We start from the raw sequence: 20,722 nt of genomic DNA, 5'->3' as shown, positions 1-20,722 counted from the left end.
AAGTATCATTACCAACACGTACTAATTTCGGCGATGTAGTTCCACACCAAGTGTCCATATATTATCTCGCACATGACAACTAACGTTTCATTCTTGTTTAATTTCTTTTTGTTTGCTAAAGGGGAGAAAAATAATTTGATATAATCAAATACACAAAGAAGCTTCGAAATCAAGCATCTATCTATATATTAATATAAAGAAGGGCATTGAGAAAGGTGATGTGGCTCTCTCGTAGTGTAGAGATCCTATTTATCTTTTTTCTTAAATTTTTGCCTTTTTTTAACTTATGTGTTTATTTATATTGTAGATTAAAAATTTATTCTAAATGCATTAAAGGGGAGATATTAAAACGGTTAAGTTTTATGGATTCTTAAAAAAATTTAACTGTCTATGCATTAAAAGAGGATACGTTAATAAACGACCGTTTTTATGACCTTTTATTTTTCCATTATACGGTTCATTTTTCAAAATTCTTTATATAGACCCAATTTTGTAGCTATGGAAGAGAATGGATACATAGCTGCTTGACTGCTTCTAACTTATATTCGAGTAGCTTTTTTGTGCTTTTTCCCCATTTGGGTCTCATTATTATACATGTGAGTATTTTCTTTTCACATGATATCGGTATTTTATTTTCTTCTCTCTGCCAGTATGCATTTATATGTTATTCTTTGATGATCTATCTACTTCATTTTATTTTTTCTAACTATACTGCATATTTTTTAAACTTTTCTTTCTTCGTTAACTAACTCTTTTGAACTTCTCCGATGGGCCGGGGATCCTTCATACAGGGGCAACAGCCAACAATGAGGAATGGAAGGATGACTTTGCAATATTTCGATTGTCACTCTTGCCAGCTGATCTAATCTCTATGTCCAACACTTAGTAATTAGTACGGAGTATTACATTCTTGAAATAATACTACGAAAAATATTGCTTGAGTACCTTTCTAATTTTACTCTATTCTTAATGTTTATAAGTAACACCTTAAGTTATTTTGATTTTGTTTACCCGAAAAACGGATAGAGTTGAATTTGTACGTAGTTTTAAGAGTATGCGGTATAACTTGACACAAATCGTAAGAATGAATAGAAATATCGAATGTTAATTGTAGAGAATGAAAAATAAGTAAAGTTGGGAAGAAGATGATTTACAGATTAGGCAAGATGAATCAATTTATCAAGCTAAAAAAGGATAGCTCTTCAATATATGGGTATATGATATCTCAGTTACAATGTATGCAAAACTTTCTCTTAGAGAAATAATAATCAGCCATTTTATAGTGGAGGGATCCTACTTTAGATACAATTAAAAATACGTAGTGGGAGACCCATCATAAATCAGCTTTTTCATAATTCCTGCCAAGATTCTCTCTCCTAGTGCGATTGCAACGGTTCTTGTCTATGAGCTCGATATTGTCTCGAGCTCGATATCGACCCGAGCTCTCGATCTTGACCCGAGCTCGATTTTGGTTCGGAGCCTTGTATTGATTCGGGGACAGTGTTGGTCGGTCTCTGCCTCGTAAGCTCGGTAACTTCATCATAGTTCGATTTAGATTCGAGCTCGATAATGATACCGAGCTCGTCTTTGGTCAATCCCTAGGGCTAGAAGTTTGATGACCTGACTTCGGTCCTCAACCTGATCTTCGATCCAATGCATTACCATTTCGACCAGTTCGTACGAAGGACTAATCGGTTTTTACCGTATGTAGATAGTCCCCTCATTTCTTGGGAAGGATGCAACGAGAAACGACATGATTTTTCAACGGTACGATTAGATATATACTGACGTTTGCATCGAGTCCGATCATGACGTGCGTGATAGCTGTCCCATCGGTTCAGTTTACCTAGGCATTTAATGCTTGTCAGGCGATGGTCGGCCATTATTGAAATTGAACCGCCATTGCTCTACCTATAAATAACCCATTTTTTTACTTTTAATCACTTTTACATCTCTAAGCTCTAAATTTTCTAACTTCTTTCTCACACCTGCTGAACTCATTCGCAAATCTGTGATTCTTCTCTGCAAAATCCTTCTTCAAAACACCATTTCTTTGTTATCTCCTTTTTTAAATCCAAAAATGGTGAAAACATCAAAAATCGTCCCTCTAAAAGAAAAAACTTCTTCTTCCCAATCTGCCGCCGACAAAACACCGGTGGATCCACGGCCTGAGGAGTGCGTTCCCGTGGTGTATGTTCTTACCTCCAATTTTAAGGTCGACAAAGGCTCTTCAGTTCCAGGCCGATGTGAGCCAGTATCAAGATATATGTGTTCGATAACCAGGGGATATCTCGATCAGATGAGAAAAGATTGTAACTGGGGGAACAAAGAAGTGGTAGTTCCGTCTCCCGAAGAGGATATTACTACTCATGTGGAAGGGTTTTTAAGTGTGTACACTTACCCTTTCACGCTAGGCCCCCTCGACTCTGTTATCATTCATTTTTGCTGTAAATACCAAATAACGTTAGGCTAAATCCATCATTCTTTTTGGTGGATCGTTATTCTGATCCTCTTCTTTGTGAACAAAATCGAGGGGATGTCTTTCACCCTCGACCACCTCATTAGATTGTACTGCCCTCGCCTCTTTCGAGGCGGGTTAATAAAACTACAGCGCCGGGCTACCAAGGTTCTATTCTCAAGCATAGATGAGGATAAGGATCGAGGCTAGATGAGAAGGTTCGTTCGAGTGAAGACGTCGGACCTGATACCAGCCGAGAAGATGCCGTTTCCCGAAGAATGGAACATGAAGCGTAAGTGTAACTCAGCTGATATCTCCCATTGTTTTGCCCCTTCATTTCCTTTCTTACTGATATCTCCCTTTATGGTGCAGCGGTTCCTTGGATGCCCGGTGTGGTTCCCGACCTCAAGGACTGGGTACGGGCCCTGGCTTCGGCTTCTACATACGCCGAGCGCTCATAGCGCGATTTGTCAAAGGGCCGATGGGAGGCTAAAAATTATGGTAAACTCCTTTCTCGCATTATTGATAGTTCTAACTATTTTCCGTACACTCAGATCAATTTTCTTGTGTGTAGGTTTGGGAAAAGATGCGGTTCAGAGACCCCTCTCTAGTGAGGAGGAAACTTCGGCCCCGGTTTCAAAATCGGCGAAGGACAATAAGAGAAAAAGGGCCTCTACTTCCGAAAACCCAAAACTAAAGGCTCGTAAATCGAGGAAGAATACCATCCCTTTAACCTTAGAATCAGTTCGGCGTCTGAGGGATGAAGACGAGGAAGAAGAAAAATACGGCGGGTCCGTACTGGTGGCCCAGCGAAGAAAACCATTGATGCCCCACAGGCAGCTGGATCGATGGTGGTTTACAAGGCTCCGCCTCGAACTGAGGGTATATCGGAGAAAGATTCGAGCAAAGTCCCCGAGCTGTTGGGGATCGAGGATATCTCTCATCGAAGTTGACGGATGGCGGATATGTCTGAAGGGGCCGTCCTTGACTCTCTTCGGACCGAAGAGAATGCCCCAAGCGACTCACTTGGGGCAGTAGTAATCGAAGACTCGCTCACTTTCCCTACTTTTTTCGAAGGGGCGATTCGGGAAGCCTAAGCTTTGGGGGCCCTCGATATGAACCGATCTCATGAAGAAGAGGATCCCTTCTGTGATTTGTTTACTGGGATCGAGGACGTTGCTGGCCCTAGTGATGTGTAGGGCCTTTTCTGCGAAGTGCAGCAAGTTTTGAATCGGGTAACCCTTAACTTACTTTGTTGGTAATGCCTTTATGCTTGTTTTTCTTTTCTAACTTCGTTTCTTCTTTCTTTGCAGGCCGCAACAGTTCATCGAGAAGCATGTTCTCGGTCTCGAACTGAGCTGTTTCGATATGAGGCAGACCTTCAACGGTTCACGGAGGAGAGGAACACCCTTAAACTCCTCTTAGGGCAGAAGGGAGAGGAAATCAAAGACCTCCGAGCTGAGTTGGCCAAGGCTCACCAAGATCAGACCAATCTGTCCCGGTAGGTAATGATACTTTTAAAAGCCTATGGGCTCGATACCGGAACGATGGCAAATTTTTCGATCTCACAACTGCAGCAGAAAATTGAGATGATCGGGAAACTCCGTGAGGAGGTCAATGTGGTAAAAGCGGAGTCTTTGAAGTGGAAAGAAGGTATGGATCGCTTTGCTACAGAGAAAGAAGCCACTCGAGCCCAACTATCATCGGCCGAAAATAACTTCAAAGTATGAAGGAGAAAATCTCGGTTCAAGCAAGAAGAATAGAGGAACTCGAGGATTGGTTGGCCTTGCCAAGGCTGAATCTGACGCCGAAAAGGCAAAGGCCGATGCGGATGCATTCGTGGTCGTCTATTGGGCCGATGCTGAAGCTGCTCAGGTACAAACAAGAGAGGCAGCCGAGACCGCCAACACTCGAGAATACTGGGTTGCTGAACTTGCTAAGTGCCGATCTCAGAGGGAGACACTCGAGGAGATCTATGCTCGAGGTTTCGACCTTACTGAAGAGATAAAAAGAGCTAAAGAGCTCGAAGCCGATGCTAAAGCCTTGGCTTCCGATGATGACGATGATGGGTTCGAGAGCGGAGAGGAGCCCGATGGAGAAGAGACCGCCCCCAGAGATAACCAAGAAACTTAGCCCTTAGTTTCTATTTCGGATGTTGTAAACAATCATGTAAAAAATCTTGTATATATATATATATATAAATATCTTTTCTTTTCCTGTCTTGCCTCTGTTTTATTTTCTGCCTTGTGAAGATTTTGTTTCATTCATGCCTTATGAAGGTTTACATAAGGCTTTAGGCAATTTAGATCGAATTTGGATCTTGTAGCCTTTATAACCGAGTGAGAGCTTGGTCAAACTTGAAATAAGGTAGCATGTAGGCTTAGTAGTCGAGTGAGTGATTCGAACTCGAAGTAATGTAGCGCGTAGGCTTTAATGGTCGAGTGAGTACTTCGAACTCGAAGTAAGAGTAGCCTGTAGGCTTAGTAGTCGAGTGAGTGATTCAAACTCGAAGTTATGTAGCCCGTAGGCTTAGTAGTCGAGTGAGTGATTCAAACTCGAAGTAATGTAGCCCATAGGCTTTAGTAGTTGAGTGAGTGATTCGAACTCGAAGTAATGTAGCCTGTAGGCTTTAGTAGTCGAGTGAGTGATTCGAACTTGAAGTAATATAGCCCATAGGCTTAGTAGTCGAGTGAGTGATTCGAACTCGAAGTAATGTAGCCCGTAGGCTTAGTAGTCGAGTGAGTGATTCGAACTCGAAGTAATGTAGCCCGTAGGCTTAGTAGTCGAGTGAGTGATTCGAACTTGAAGTAATGAAGCCCGTAGGCTTAGTAGTCGAGTGAGTGATTCGAACTCGAAGTAATGTAGCCCGTAGCTTTAGTAGTCGAGTGAGCTTGCTCGAACTCGAAATAAAAAGTATCCCGTAGGCTTAGTAGTCGAGTAAGTGATTTCGAACTCGAAGTAATGTAGCCCGTAGGCTTAGTAGTCGAGTGAGCTCTTGCTCGAACTCAAAATAAAAAGTAGCCCGTAGGCTTAGTAGTCAAGTGAGTGATTTCAAACTCGAAGTAATGTAGCTCATAGGCTTAATAGTTGAGTGAGTAATTCGAACTCGAAGTAATGTAGCCCGTAGGCTTAGTAGTTGAGTGAGTGATTTCGAACTCGAAGTAATGTAGCCCGTAGGCTTAGTAATCGAGTGAGCGCTTGCTCGAATTCAAAATAAAAAGTAGCCCGTAGGCTTAGTAGTCGAGTGAGTAATTCGAACTCGAAGTAATGTAGCCCGTAGGCTTAGTAGATGAGTGAGTACTTGCTCGAACTCGAAATAAAATGTAGCTCGTAGGCTTAGTAAATAGTCCCCGAGTGAGAATGGTAGCTTGAACTCGAGTCGGTGTAGCCCTTGGGCTTTATAGTCGAGTGAGTGTTGTTCGAACTCATTGATTTTTTGGTTGGCAGTCCCCGATTCATGGGATAATGATCGGCCCTTAAACTTGTTTGCATAATAGATCTCGAAATAGAGGAATTCTTGGATATAAGATATCGGTAAAGAAGAAATATTTCTTTGTAAGTTGTTATACATGTGTTCATGTTTTGTGTTAGGGCTCGGGCCAACTACATGGGCATGGCTCGTTTGACCATTTGGCCTTTATAGTTTTTCCTTTCGAGACCCTGTTGCCATGAAATAACGAAGTAACTTCATTTGCACCATACTTGATGATTATCGTTGATATGTTCGATGACAATGGTATGTCCCCCAATATTCGAGGTTGATTAAGGAGGCCTCGAATACTGTTGAATTGTTCCGAGTTAGCACGATCAATGGTTGCCTCATTAAAAAACCTTACCGAAAAACCCATTTGGGACAAAACCGATCTAAGGAAAAGAGAGTGCAGCGCGTGCTTTCGGACCTAGGGCTTTGTGCTAAATAATCCATATTTGTTCCTGATCGAATTCATTAACCTTCGTCTTTGGTCAAACACCTGCAAGGGTTAGTTTTGAAATATAATTGAACAGGGGGGAGGGGTCGTACCTTAGCAGTAGTATCGTTTTAGCCGTTTATCACACCGAGCTCGTAGGATTTCCGTTATACGGCCGGTATCAGTCTTTGATCGATCTCTGTTCTCGGTTGGCAGTCCTTTTAATAACGGACCTAGAACCCAACTGGTCATCTTCGATTCTTATTTTGGATTGATATCGGTTATGCGCATCGGCCCAAGTCGAGCTTCATTCGTTTAGACCTTGAGTGAAAGCTTGAACAGCCCAATCGTCCGTGACTGGTGGTAGATCCATTCGTTCCATTTAGAAACGATATACGAACTCTCTTAACATCTCGTTATCCTTTTGTCTTACCTTGAACAGGTCCGACTTCCTGGTCTCGACCTTTATGGCCCCGGCGTGCGCTTTTACGAAGGAATCCGCAAGCATAGCAAAAGAATCGATAGAATTGGATGGTAAATTATGATACCATTGCTCCATTTGACAGGGTTTCAACGAATTTCTTCAATAATACGGATTCGATTTCATCGTGCTCTAGGTCGTTCCCTTTAATAGCACATGTGTAAGAGGTGACATGTTCGTTGGGGTCGGTAGTTCCGTTATACTTAGGAATCTCGGGCATGCGGATTTTATTTGGGATCGATTTGGGAGCCGCGCTTGGGGGGAAAGGCCTTTGTATGAATTTTTTGGAATCTAAGCTCTTTAATATTGGGGGTGCCCCCGGGATCTGATCAACCCTGGAGTTGTATGTTTCCACCTTTTTATTATTTTCTTCGATCCCCTTTTCTCCTGATTCTATTCGTTTTGTCAGTTCTTCGAACATCTTAACAATTTTGGGATTAGTCCCCGATTCTTGCTCATTTGACCTTACTGCAGCTGGCTCCGTTCTGTGGGTAATTTCTTGGGGTGGACTGGGCTCCGGTCTGCTCGGTACCTGTGTTTGACTCTGCAACTGAGCTATCGCTACCTGTTGAGCTTGCAAATTTTTGAAAATAATACGTAAGCTGATTCTGTTTTCCTCAACGTTATGGGTGTCTCGAAGTGCAGATCGAGTACCACCATGAATGCTATTTTCATGCTCAGAACATTGGTTTTCCTCAATAGCATATGAGAATTAACGTCTAATGGTACTTCGACTCAGGCCCTAACGGCATCGACAAGCGACCTTTCGGCCCTGGTTGTCAAGTTGTTGTTTTCTCCTTGAAGGCCAGCTTCGTTGTCGATAGGTAAGGCCATTAATTGAGAGTTCGTTGTTGCTAATTCGAAATCAAAGATACTTTCAACAACAAGTGTAAGATGGTGCGTTTAGCAAATTCTTACCAAATAACCACTGTTATCCTTAGCCCCACAGTGGGCGCCAAACTGTTTACCCGAAAAACGGATAGAGTTGAAATTGTACGTAGTTCTAAGAGTATGTGGTATAACTTGACACAAATAGTAAGAATAAATAGAAATATCGAATGTTAACTATAGAGAATGCAAAATAAGCAAAGTTGGGAAGAAGATGATTTACAGATTAGGCAAGATGAATCAATTTATCAAGCTAAAAAGGGATAACTCTTCAATATATGGGTATATGATATCTCAGTTATAATGTATGCAAAACTTTCCCCTTACAGAAATAATAACCAACCCCTTTATAGTGGAGGGATCCTGCTTTAGATACAATTAACAATACGTAGTGGAAGACCCATGATAAATTAGCTTTTCCATAATTCCTGCCAAAATTCTCTCTCCTAGTGCGGTTGCAACGGTTCTTGTCTATGAGCTCGATATTGTCTCGAGCTTGATATCGACTCGAGCTCTCGATCTTGACTCGAGCTCTATTCTGGTTCGGAGCCTTGTATTGATTCAGGGACAGTGTTGGTCGGTCTCTGCCTCGTAAGCTCGGTAACTTCATCATAGTTCGATTTGGATTCGAACTCGATAATGATATCGAGCTCGTCTTTGATCAATCCCTGGGGCTCGAAATTTGATGACCTAACTTCGGTCCTCAACCTAATCTTCGATCCAATGCATTACTATTTCGACCAGTTCGTACGAAGGACTAACCGATTTTTACCGTATACAGATTTATTATGCTTCTAAAACAAAGTACGTTAACTGTACAATCACACCAAAGCATAAAAAATTAACTGAAAAATATGAACAGGGGATTTGGGTTGCCAGGATTGAAGATAAAGATAGGAAGGAATGAAATCGAGTATAGGGGTAAAAAAAAGCCTTAAAGAGTAGGATACATTTATTAATTGATTTTTTTTCTTTTTCTCCACCTCTTTTTATAATTCTTTTTATTTTTTTGTTCTCTTTCCAATACTATTTTTTTTATTTGACATATACGAAAGATCAACCTTTTAAAATATAGGCAGGAACAACTCATTGAGAAAAAAACTTGGTGGAAGAAAATTTTTAGTGATATCTCAGGTTTACACCCTCGATTTTGACATTAACTTTTCTTTTCTCTTTTTTATTTCCTTTTTTTATTCTTTTTTTTTTCATTCTATTTTTCTTATGCAAGCTACTATATCTGATTAAAGTAGGCTATTTCATGTTTAACTGGAATGTCTTTCACATATTCTTTCTATTTGATTAGCGGAACTTTATATTTTTATATTATAACTGTGCGAAACGCAGGCATATATACTAAGTATATAAATCCAAGATAAGGTTATACTATTCTCTAACGGATCGTGGAAGCATGAGCAATAACTCCTTATTGTACGTTATAGTTCCATGACTTATATCCGTTATAATTTCATGTCTAACGGGTTGGTTGATTCTACACTTCTGACCATTGGTAATCAAATGCCTAACGATTTATTTGAATCATATTAGGGCGGATGACATGGGATTTGTTCATAGCATATAATGATCTTCTGCCCATGATTTAAAGTTGTCATTATGAATATCGCAATTTATGTCGGCTAGCGCCATCCTATACGAACTTACTCACTATTACCTTTCATCCCGTAACATATATAATAATCGGAGGGATAAAAATTGAAAGGTAAGAGAATACTATATTTACACCCTTCAAGGCTTCAACACGCTTGTGAATTGAACCATTATGCTTTGTCCGTTTAATTAATGTGAATGAACACAATCATAGCCCTTTCCTTAGTAGATGTTGCATATCAACACAGGAATTTGCATCTATACCCAGATTTTGGGTCACATTTTAACTTATACCCATTTTGCAAAAAAAATTGCAAGCGTACCCACTTTTCGGGTAACTTCAGACATACGGGCATGAAGTAGCAAAAATTTATGTCTGAAGTTTAAACTTCAGAATGTTTTGCCTTAAGTGTAGCCTTATCAACGCAAAACTTCAGATATTTTTGCCTGAAGTTTGGCCTGACTTGCAAACGCAATTGTCACACCCCTTTTATGCTCCCAAAAGATATATGTTATGGATTATGGGTTAAAGAGTTTTTCCAATTAAAGTGACAAACTTGAGTAGGGATTATTTTACTTACAGAGTCGCCACTTGGAATTGAGTTTTGAGGTGTTCCAAGTCACCTTTTATTTGAATCCCTAGTCAAAGGAAGGTTTGACTCTATTATTATCGGTCTGCGAAAACAAAGTCCGGGTAAGGAATTCTGTTGACCGGGGAGAAGGTGCAAGGCATTCCCCGAGTCCCGTGGTTCTAGCACGGTCGCTTTATTGAGTTAAACTTGGCTTGAATATTTGAGTTATTACATGTTTTAGAACCTTTTATACATTACCGCTTTTATACCGTTTTATTATTTATGAAATTTGTTTGAACAAGCTGCGATGTCACGCACTCGTTTATTTTTTTTTTGTGCGCATTGCGAATAGCGCCACGTGAAATGCACGCGCATTTTACAACATGTTTATTTTATTATTTGAAGTTAGGGTTGAGTCACGTGAAACACACACTCGAATTAGTGATTACGTATCATGACTATGCTACGAAAACCGTACCCATAGTCACGATATTTCCTTGACTTTCTCATTCTTACTCTCTTTTTAGCAAACAATCCTTCTCTGACTTATTCTCTCATTATCAATTGCAACAACGACAGTACTAATGGACGAGGCATCTAAACTAACAGGTGCAAGTAGACTCACTTCTTTTGAATTAGACGTCTCACTTTTGGCAAGAGTTGAATTATCGATGATACATCTCTATCGTCAGCATGTGACCCTTACGAGTTTGGATTTAAGCGGCCTCTCTCATTTATGAAATGGCCAGTATGAATCCATTATTTGAGCCCATTAATTACTTCTAGCCTCTAGATTCCTACCATATAATTTGGATTGCACTTTAATAGATGGAAAGCATACTGCCATATTTTTACATAAATGAATAAAAAATAAGCCAATACATTAATCTAACAATTGTATCAAGCACATGACTTAATTCAAAGCAGCAAAAGATTAGCTTTAATTCATCCACTATGCTAAGATGACGAACAAGGATAAAATAACACCGAGGAGCAACAATAATCAATATCATTCACTATGCTAGCAAAATCAAATTGAGATAATATAAGTGCAAAGAGTGGACCTTACCGCTGAGAACTTCCTTTTATATTGGAGAACCTTTGGTGAGGCAAAAATACAAGGAAATTGGAAACCAAAATTCGACCAAAACAAGGACCTTCCAACGGAACAGAACCAAACGGCCAAAACCTCAATGACAAACTCGAATCAAGACCCGGACGAAATCTATACAGACCATTGTTTCGAGCGTAAAAGGGTCATTTCGACAGAGGTGTTTTTTTTTTTTTTTCTGGTTTTGGACAGTATTTCGTCGGGTTTATTGGCATTTTTTTTTAGCTACTGTGGCTGATTTTTTGGAGCTGCTGGTTATTATCCTCCTTTTTTTGGATTCATTTTTAACATGCTTTTATGGAGTTTTTGGCTGAAATTTTTTTTGCTGACTTTTTCTCTTTTTTTTTTGACCTCGTTTTTTGGGGTGGTTATTGGCTTTTGTTTTGGCTGATTTTAGGCATGAGGTTAGGGGACAATCATGGGGGGACAAAGAGTGGGGAACAATGGAGAGAGGAGTAGGGAGCAAATTGTAGGGGGGGAGGGGACAAGCATGGGGGGACAAGGTGTGGTGGGGAGGGGACAAACATGGGGGACAAGGTAGAGTGGGGACACGCGCGGGGGACAAGGCAAAGTGGGGACACGCATGGGGGACAAGGTAAAGTGGGAACACGCGTGGGGGGACAAAGAGTGGGGACACGCGTGGGAAGATGAGAGCAAAAAATATTCAAACACGGTAAAAAATTAGGTGCTCACAGCATGCCCCTCTTTGCTTGGAAACATTAAAAGTTTTCAGGCAAAGATAAAGTGAGCCGTGTGACTAAGTTTTGACCATATCGATATTCAAAAGAGGAAGAAAATTAAAGAAAAATGTGCAACCGAGTCCTGGTTTTGGACAGCCTACATATTCCGGGTTATAAGGGAATCAGGTCGCGTGTAGTTCAATAAAAATAATGGAGTGATGAGTTCGAAAGTCGATCTAGGTTCCGTCGATCCTCCGGTCTGTGGTCTTGCTATTACATCAAAATTGAAAGAAACTAAACAAGCCTATCAACTATGAGTTACAAAATTCCTATCTATAAGTCTTCTGAACCTTGATCTTGAGTCTTGACTGGTTGTTCATGCAGACTCTGATCTGAACCTTGATGCTTGCTAGCTGTAGGTGCTAGTTCATTCTTCTACGGCTTCTTTTGAGCAAGACGGGAAATGTGAAGCTCGTAACTCCAGTCATGTCTTGAGTAGTTCATATCCTTTCCATCTGCTTCTACATTTGGATTCACTTCTTTTCCTTTTCTTTTCTTTATTCTGGATTGAGACTTTTTCTTTTGTTCATCTCGAACACTGTGCCTCGCGGTAAAACCTGCTCAGACATCACAACAAACAAACAAACAAAATTTTTCTGCCCCAGTTTTCACTAGGAAAATTTCATGAGTTATTGTAACAAAAATTCTAAACTACTTCTTTATTGAAAGAAATAAAAGAACAGGAATGGTGTACCCTGAAAAGGTCATGATCCCAAAAGAATGTCTCAACTAAGTATTGGTGTACCTTATATTGGAAAAATGTGGAAAGGGAATGGGATACCCTATATTGGCAATAATATCAGGGAGTGGTGTACCATGCATTTAAGCTCAAATCAACTAGGGAATAAAGTATCCTATATTGGAGAACACAACAAAGGATTGATGTACCCTATACTAGTAAGGAGATCAGGGATTGGTGTACCCTATATTGGTAAGGAAATGTAATCAGGGGATGACGCTCTGTATTACTGAAAAGGGAATATAACCAGGGGTTGGTGCCCTGTAGTACTGAGAAGGAAATGTAACCAGGGGTTGGCGCCCTGTATTACTGAAAAGCAAATGTAACCAGGGGTTGGCACCCTGTATTACTAAAAAGAAAATGTAACCAGGGGTTGGCGCCCTGTATTACTAAAAAGGAAATGTAACCAAGGGTTGGCGCCCTGTATTACTGAAAAGAAAATGTAACCAGGGGTTGGTGCCCTGTATTACTGAAAAGGAAATGTAACCAGGGGGTTGGTGCCCTGTATTACTGAGAAAAGGAATGTTGAATCCCCTTGGTGAAAAAGTTCTACCTGGGTTAAACTATGAAAAGCAAGCTTGAGTGAAGAGTACTTCTACCCGGAACTATGTGCTGGATCCCCCTAGGCGAAAAAGTTCTACCTGTGTTAAACGACGAAAAGCAAACCTGGGCGAAGAGTACTTCTACCCGAAAATATGAGCTGGATCCTCCTAAGCGAAAATGTTCTACCTGGGTTAAGCTACAAAAAACAGCCTGAGCGAAGAGTACTTCTACCCGGAACTATGTGCTGGATCCCCCTAGGCGAAAAAGTTCTACCTGGGTTAAGCGACGAAAAGCAACCTGAGCGAATAGTACTTCTACTCAGAACTATGAGCTGGATCCCCCTATGCGAAAAGGTTCTACCTGGGTTAAACTATGAAAAGCAAGCTTGAGTGAAGAGTACTTCTACTCAGAACTATGAGCTGGATCCCCCTATGCGAAAAGGTTCTACCCGGGTTAAACTATGAAAAGCAAGCTTGAGTGAAGAGTACTTCTACCCGGAACTATGTGCTGGATCCCCCTAGGCGAAAAAGTTCTACCTGGGTTAAGCGACGAAAAGCAAACCTGGGCTAAGAGTACTTCTACCCGAAAATATGAGCTAGATCCCCCTAAGCGAAAAAGTTCTACCTGGGTTAAGCGACGAAAAGCAAGCCTGGGCAAAGAGTACTTCTACCCGGAAATATAAGCTGGATCCCTTTTAGGCGAAAAGGTTCTACCTAGGTTAAGCTACATAAAATATCCTGAGCAAAGAGTACTTCTACCCGGAACTATGAGCTGGATCCCCCTAGGCAAAATGGTTCTACCCGAGTTAAGCTACGTAAAACATCCTGAGCGAAGAGTACTTCTACCCGAAACTATGAACTGGATCCCCCTAAGTGAAAAGGTTCTACCTGGGTTAAGCTACGAAAATAACCTTAGCGAAAAGTACTTCTACCCGGAACTATGAGCTGGATCCCCCTAGGCGAAATGGTTCTACCTGGGTTAAGCTACAAAAATGGGAGGTATGAACAGTAGTGATGCATGCTGCAAATAAAGGAAAGTTGAGATTTTGCGAAAACTTACTTTTGGTGACATTCGCCCTTTGAAAATCGCCATTCTGCACTGCTTTGATCCTGCTTCAAACAAAGAAAAATTTGTGAGTTTTTTAAAGTGGTGGTCGGTTTGTGGCCTTGATGCCCTTAGTAGTTTGAATTCACCCCTCCATTTTGTCAGTGTGATACCGAGGTTCCCGAATACTCTGTATTGCTTTCTAGAGACATTGTCTTTCTGACGTTGCCCCTGGCTGTTTCATACCCGGATGTCCATGGTACCGCTAATCCTTGTCCCTAAGGCAAAGAAATTTTCCTTTAAAATCAAACTTAGTTGTCTTTCACCTAGAACCAATGTTTGTCTGTAGTGCTTATCAACTTTTCCCATGAAGCAAGTCTTGCTTAAGCGACCTTTTTAGTTTCTTTGAGACACTTTGTCCGCCTTATCAAAAGGGATCACATATGGATTCCTGCCTTTGTCAATGCCGTATATGCTCCAAATTATGCTTGGTATTACGGGGAAACTGTAGCCAGTTGGCAGCCATTTTTGCTTTGCTTTTGATGCGAGATTAGACCGAAAGAGAATCTAAGAAAAATTATGGAAAAGAATAGAAGAGCAATTGGAAATGAAAAAGGAATTGTGTCTAAATAAAAGGTGTCCCTTTCGGGGAGAGAAATAAGGAGATTTATCTGGAGATATGTGCCGACTTCAATGAATCATGACATGCATTTTGGACTGGACGCCTGATCTGTCTAAGCTGTCTAATTCTCAAAATATGTCGCAAATGTTCAATCTTGAAACTGTCTTAGTTGTGCTCATGCCGGAGCATGGAAGACCCTCATCCGGCTAGTAGCGCCCTTTGCAGGTTTTCGCTAACTGACCTCTCTCATTTCTCTAATCACCATCGCCTTACAGTGCCCATACGGGTTTTCACCGATAAGACTCTCTCATTTCTTTTTCTTTCTTTTTTTTTTCTCACTAAGATACGACACGCGAAAGGTTGGCTGATGCCCCTGGCATGTGGACTTCAAGTATTCTCAAAGATCGATCAGAAGTTCTTAACAGGAAAAGTCGAAAGGAACCTTGAACTGAATTACAACCTTTGGAACTGTTTCTACAGGAAAAACCGTAAGATAAAAACAAACTTCTGCCCCAGTTTTGGAGTATTGGGAATATGGATTTTTGTTGCAATGGGACCGAACCCAGGGTAAGGCTGCCTACGTATCCTTTCGGAATCAGGTCGGACGTAGTTCAATGACTAAGAAAATTTGCTCTTTTTTTATTTTTATTTTTTATTTTTTAAGTACACATGTTCCAAAAAGTGGAAAACAAAGGAAGAAGAGAAATACAACTTAAAAGGGGTAACAAAAGGGTGACACTTTCTTGGAATAGCGAGCAATGGTAGCCTTCGTCATCTCGATCTAAGAAAATCATGCGCGAAAGTTCCACAGTGGGTATATATCACACATAATATCTTTTGACTGCATCTGCATTAATAGTCATGTCTGGTACCCGTCCTTCTTCATCTACCAAGTGCAAGGCCCCTTTTGGTAACACTTTCTTGATGATGTAGGGTCCTTTCCAGTTTGGGGCGAACTTTCCTTTAGCTTATACTTGGTGTGGAAGAATGCATTTCAGGACGAGTTGGCCTACCTCGAAGTACCTTGGACGCACTTTCTTGTTGTAAGCGCGTGCCATTCTTTGCTGGTATAACTGGCCAAAGCACACTGCTGCTAGCCGTTTCTCATCAATCAACATTAGTTGTTCTAATCGGGTCTTTACCCATTCTACATCTTCAATCTCCGACTCCACAATGATCTGAAGAGAGGGAATTTCGACTTCAGCCGGTATTACAGCTTCTGTCCCATATACCATCAGGTAAGGAGTTGCACCAACCGATGTGCGAGCAGTCGTGCGGTATCCCAGAAGAGCAAAAGGCAACTTTTCATGCCATTGTCTCGAGCCATGGACCATTTTCCTAAGAATCTTCTTGATGTTGTTGTTCGCCGCTTCAACGGCTCCATTGGCTTTTGGCCGGTAAGGGGTAGAATGGCGATGCATAATTTTAAATTGCTCGCATACTTTCTTCATCAAATGACTATTGAGATTGGCTGCATTGTCAGTGATAATGGTATTTGGGATACCAAAGCGGCAGATGATGTTGGAATGGACAAAGTCTAACACTGCTTTCTTGGTGACTGCTTTGAAAGTGACGGCTTCCACCCACTTGGTGAAGTAATCAATTGCAACCAAAATGAATCTATGCCCATTTGAAGCCTTTGGCTCAATTGGCCCAATAACATCCATTCCCCAAGCAACGAAAGGCCAAGGAGAGGACATGGGATGCAACTCTGAAGGTGGCGAGTGAATCAGGTCACCATGAATCTGGCATTGGTGACACTTGCGAACAAAACTGAAGCAATCTCGCTCCATTGTAAGCCAATAATACCCTGCCCGCAGAATCTTCTTCGCCAAAACATATCCATTCATGTGAGGTCCGCATACCCCCGAATGTACTTCACTCATGATCCGCTCAGCTTCTGTTGTATCTACGCATCTCAACAAGTTCAAATCTGGGGTCCTTTTGTACAAAATCTCCCCACTCAGGAAGAAACCGCTGGCGAGCCTCCTTATAGTTCTTTTTTGATCTCCCTTAGCGTGCTCTGGGTATTCTCTCATTTTCAGGAATCGTTTTATGTCATGATACCATGGTTCACCATCTGGTTCTGTCTCAATTGTATTGCAGTAACCGTGTTGATTTCGAACTTATATTTCTAGTGGATCGATATGGGTGTTTCCCGGATAAGGGAGCATCGAGGCTAAAGTAGCCAAAGCATCGGCTAGCTCGTTGTGAAACCTGGGAATGTACCTGAACTCGATGGATTTGAATCTTTTGCTCAAATCTTGTACACATTGTCTGTATGGAATAAGCTTGATGTCTCGAGTCTCCCATTCACCTTGGGCTTGCCGGATAAGCAAGTCAGAATCTCCCATAACCAATAGTTCGTGCACATCCAGATCGAGGGCCATTTTTAAACCCATGATACATGCTTCGTATTCTGCCGTATTATTGGTACAGAAGAACCGAAGTCGGGCTGTTGCAGGGTAATACTGTCCAATAGGTGAGATGAGGATTGCCCCGATCCCAACTCCTTTGATATTGACAGCTCCATCAAAATACATTTTCCATAGAGGGTTGTCATCTGGAACTACTTCCTCTATTGAGAGGACCTCTTTGTCTGGGAAGTATGTGGTAAGTGGCTTGTACTCATCATCAACTGGATTCTCTGCCAAATGATCGGCCAAATCCTGTGCTTTCATCGCAGTGCGAGTGACATAGATGATGTCGAACTCTGTAAGCAGGATTTGCCATTTTGCGAGCCTACCGGTGGGCATTGGCTTTTGGAAAATATACTTCAGAGGATCCATTCTGGATATGAGGTAAGTAGTATAGGCCAAAAGATAATGTCTCAACTTCTGAGCGACCCAAGTCAAAGCACAACATGTCCTTTCTAAAAGGGTGTACTTAACCTCATAATTTGTGAACTTCTTGCTCAAATAATATATTGCTTGTTCCTTTTTGCCTGTCGCATCATGTTGCCCCAGAACGCATCCAAAAGAATTATCCATCACCGATAGATATAAAAACAAAGGCCTACCAGGTTCAGGTGGGACCAGTACAGGGGGTTTTGATAGATAATCTTTGATCCTGTCAAATGCATTTTGGCAATCGTCTGTCCACTTGATTGCAGCATCCTTTTTCAGCAACTTAAAGATGGGCTCGCACGTGGTTGTGAGCTGAGCAATGAACCTACTGATGTAGTTCAACCTTCTGAGCAAACTCATGACCTCCTTTTTGTTCTTCGGGGGTGGCAGATCTCGAATGGACTTTATCTTAGATGGATCCAATTCGATGCCTCTCCGACTGACTATAAAATCGAGGAGTTTCCCAGATGGAACCCCAAACGCACATTTGGCTGGATTGAGCTTAAGGTCATACCTTCGAAGCCGTTTGAAGAACTTTTTCAAATCAGTCACGTGGTCAGCCTGTGTCTTTGATTTTATGATGACATCATCGACATATACTTCAATCTCTTTGTGCATCATGTCGTGAAAAATGGTAGTCATGGCCCTCATGTAAGTTGCCCCTGCATTCTTTAAACCGAATGGCATGACCCTGTAACAATAGGTACCCCATGGGGTGGTGAAAGCGGTCTTTTCTGCATCACCCTCATCCATTAGAATCTGGTGGTACCCAGCATAGCAATCCACGAACGACTGTATCTCATGCTTTGCGCAGTTATCTACAAGAATATGGATGTTCGGCAAAGGAAAATTATCCTTCGGACTTGCTTTGTTCAGGTCTCTGTAGTCAACACAGACTCTACTTTTTCCATCTTTCTTTGGCACGGGCACAACATTTGCCACCCAGGTGGTGTATCGTACAGCTCTGACAACATTGGCGCTCAATTGCTTCATTATTTCCTCTTTGATTTTATCACTCATGTCCGTTTTAAATTTTCGCTGCTTCTGTTGGACTGGTGGAAAATCAGGATACGTGGGAAGTTTATGAACCACTAAATCGACGCTTAAACCAGGCATATCATCATAAGACCAGGCAAATACATCTCTATACTCAAATAAAAGTTGAATCAAGGCATCTCTGGTTTTTTGTTCAGTGTGAATGCTTATCTTTGTTTCTCTGACTTCTTCATGACCTCCGATATTAATTGGCTCAGTTTCATTGAGGTTGGGCCTAGGCTTGTTTTCAAATTGTTCCAACTCTCTTTTTATTTCATCAAAAACCTTATCTTCATCATATTCGACCTCTTGATGCATTATTTCGAAATTAGACAGCCTTTTGAGATCTGGGCGTGAATTTCGCATGCATGTTATGTTATTAAAGTCGGCATTAACAAAACAAAACTCCTTCCTTGTGGGGAGAGGAGTTGCTTCCCAGTTATTGAGCATGGTTTCTGGGCCAATTAGTTGCATATCGGCACGACTTGTGCCTTCACCCGCCTGGATCATATTCACTTCAGAAAACATCTGCCTGAGGTCATGGCAAATTTCATCAATGTTTGCATGCGCCTCAGAATTTTGACCATATTTGAATCGTAGCTTGACAAAAGTGTAGAAAATGTGAGGGATAGGTTTCTGCAAGACCCACCCGTGCTTCTTGCAGTGCTTGGCTTTGTCTTTGTCTGCTTGTGTTGGCCTGAAGCCTAAACCAAAAGTACCCCTATTACTGAACGGAGAAATGGGTTCTGAAATTCCTTGCAATGATGCCCCCAAACCTTTTCCTGGCTCATAACCTTGTCTCATCATAAGTGCAGCCACCATTACAGATGTGGCAGAGAGACGCGGATGTAGAATGGGTTTTCCTTCCTCAACATGGTCCACAACAACCACTTCGAAAGCCTGATAGACAATGGACTCACATCCTTCCTTGGCCTCAATACATGGGATTAACGGGTCTTTATAAATGGATGACTCGTCTTCTCCGTGAACAATGATTTCTTGCCTGTTGTGCTCGAATTTGAGCATCTGATGCAAGGTGGATGGAACAGCTCGGGCTGTATGGATCCATGGCCTTCCAAGAAGAAAGTTATAAGAAGTTTTCATGTCCAATACTTGGAAGACAATTTCAAAATCAACAGGCCCAATCATCATGGTCAGGTCGATCTCCCCAATGGTATCCCTCGCTGAGCCATCAAAAGCCCGGATGAGAACATTGCTGGGTCGGATCCTGTCTGTATTGATCTTCATGCTTTGCAAGGTAGAAAGAGGGCATACATCTACACTCGAGCCTCCATCAACCATGACTCGCTTCACATAATGCCCCTCGCATTTGACAGTCAAGTGCAAAGCCCTATTGTGACCGGCTCCCTCCTCAGGAAGTTCATCATCAGTAAAGGAAATTCTGTTCACCTCAAAAAATCTATTGGCCATCTTCTCTAATTGATTCACAGTGGTATTCTCTGAGACATGTGCCTCGTTCAGGATTTTGATTAGTACACGGGCATGCTCTCCTGAGTGTATAAGCAGAGATAACAAAGAGATTTGGGCAGGAGTCTTTCTCAGCTGGTCAATGATTGAGTAATCCTGAACTTTCATCTTTTTCAAAAACTCCTCCGCCTCTTCTTCAGTGACCGGTTTCTTTATTGGCATTTGGCCTTCTCTGATTTGCTTAGCCTTCCTCAACTCTTCTGGAGAGTAACACCTTCCTGATCGAGTCAAACCTCCAATTTCCCCCACTTCTTCTATGATTTCCTTACCTTTGTAGGTTACTACAGTTTTGTTGTAGTTCCAAGGGATGGTTTTCGTATTTGTTATACGGGGTTGTGTGGCAGGCTTGATTATGATCGGCTCTATTATACCCGTCGTACCGCCCTGATTCTCCTTTGTGATGGGGTGACCTCCAAGGACGTATAACTTTGGGCTTGGAGCATTGGAGCGAACCTCCAACCTCGAGATTTTTGGAACATATAAAATTGCCCCTTCTGAGCTCTGGGCACCTTTCACAATCAACGGTGCATCTAGGCTTGGATTTACTTCCAGTTTGGTTCCCTCTTGAATCGTTACCACTGTCATTTCTGCTCGACCAACCGGCTTGTATTCATGATCTCGGCCAATCATTCCCACAAAATG

Source organism: Nicotiana tomentosiformis, chromosome 4 (genome assembly GCF_000390325.3).
Source record: "Nicotiana tomentosiformis chromosome 4, ASM39032v3, whole genome shotgun sequence".
Lineage (NCBI taxonomy): Eukaryota > Viridiplantae > Streptophyta > Magnoliopsida > Solanales > Solanaceae > Nicotiana > Nicotiana tomentosiformis.
The sequence above is the reverse complement of the archived record's forward strand: the minus strand, read 5'-3'. Positions refer to the sequence as shown.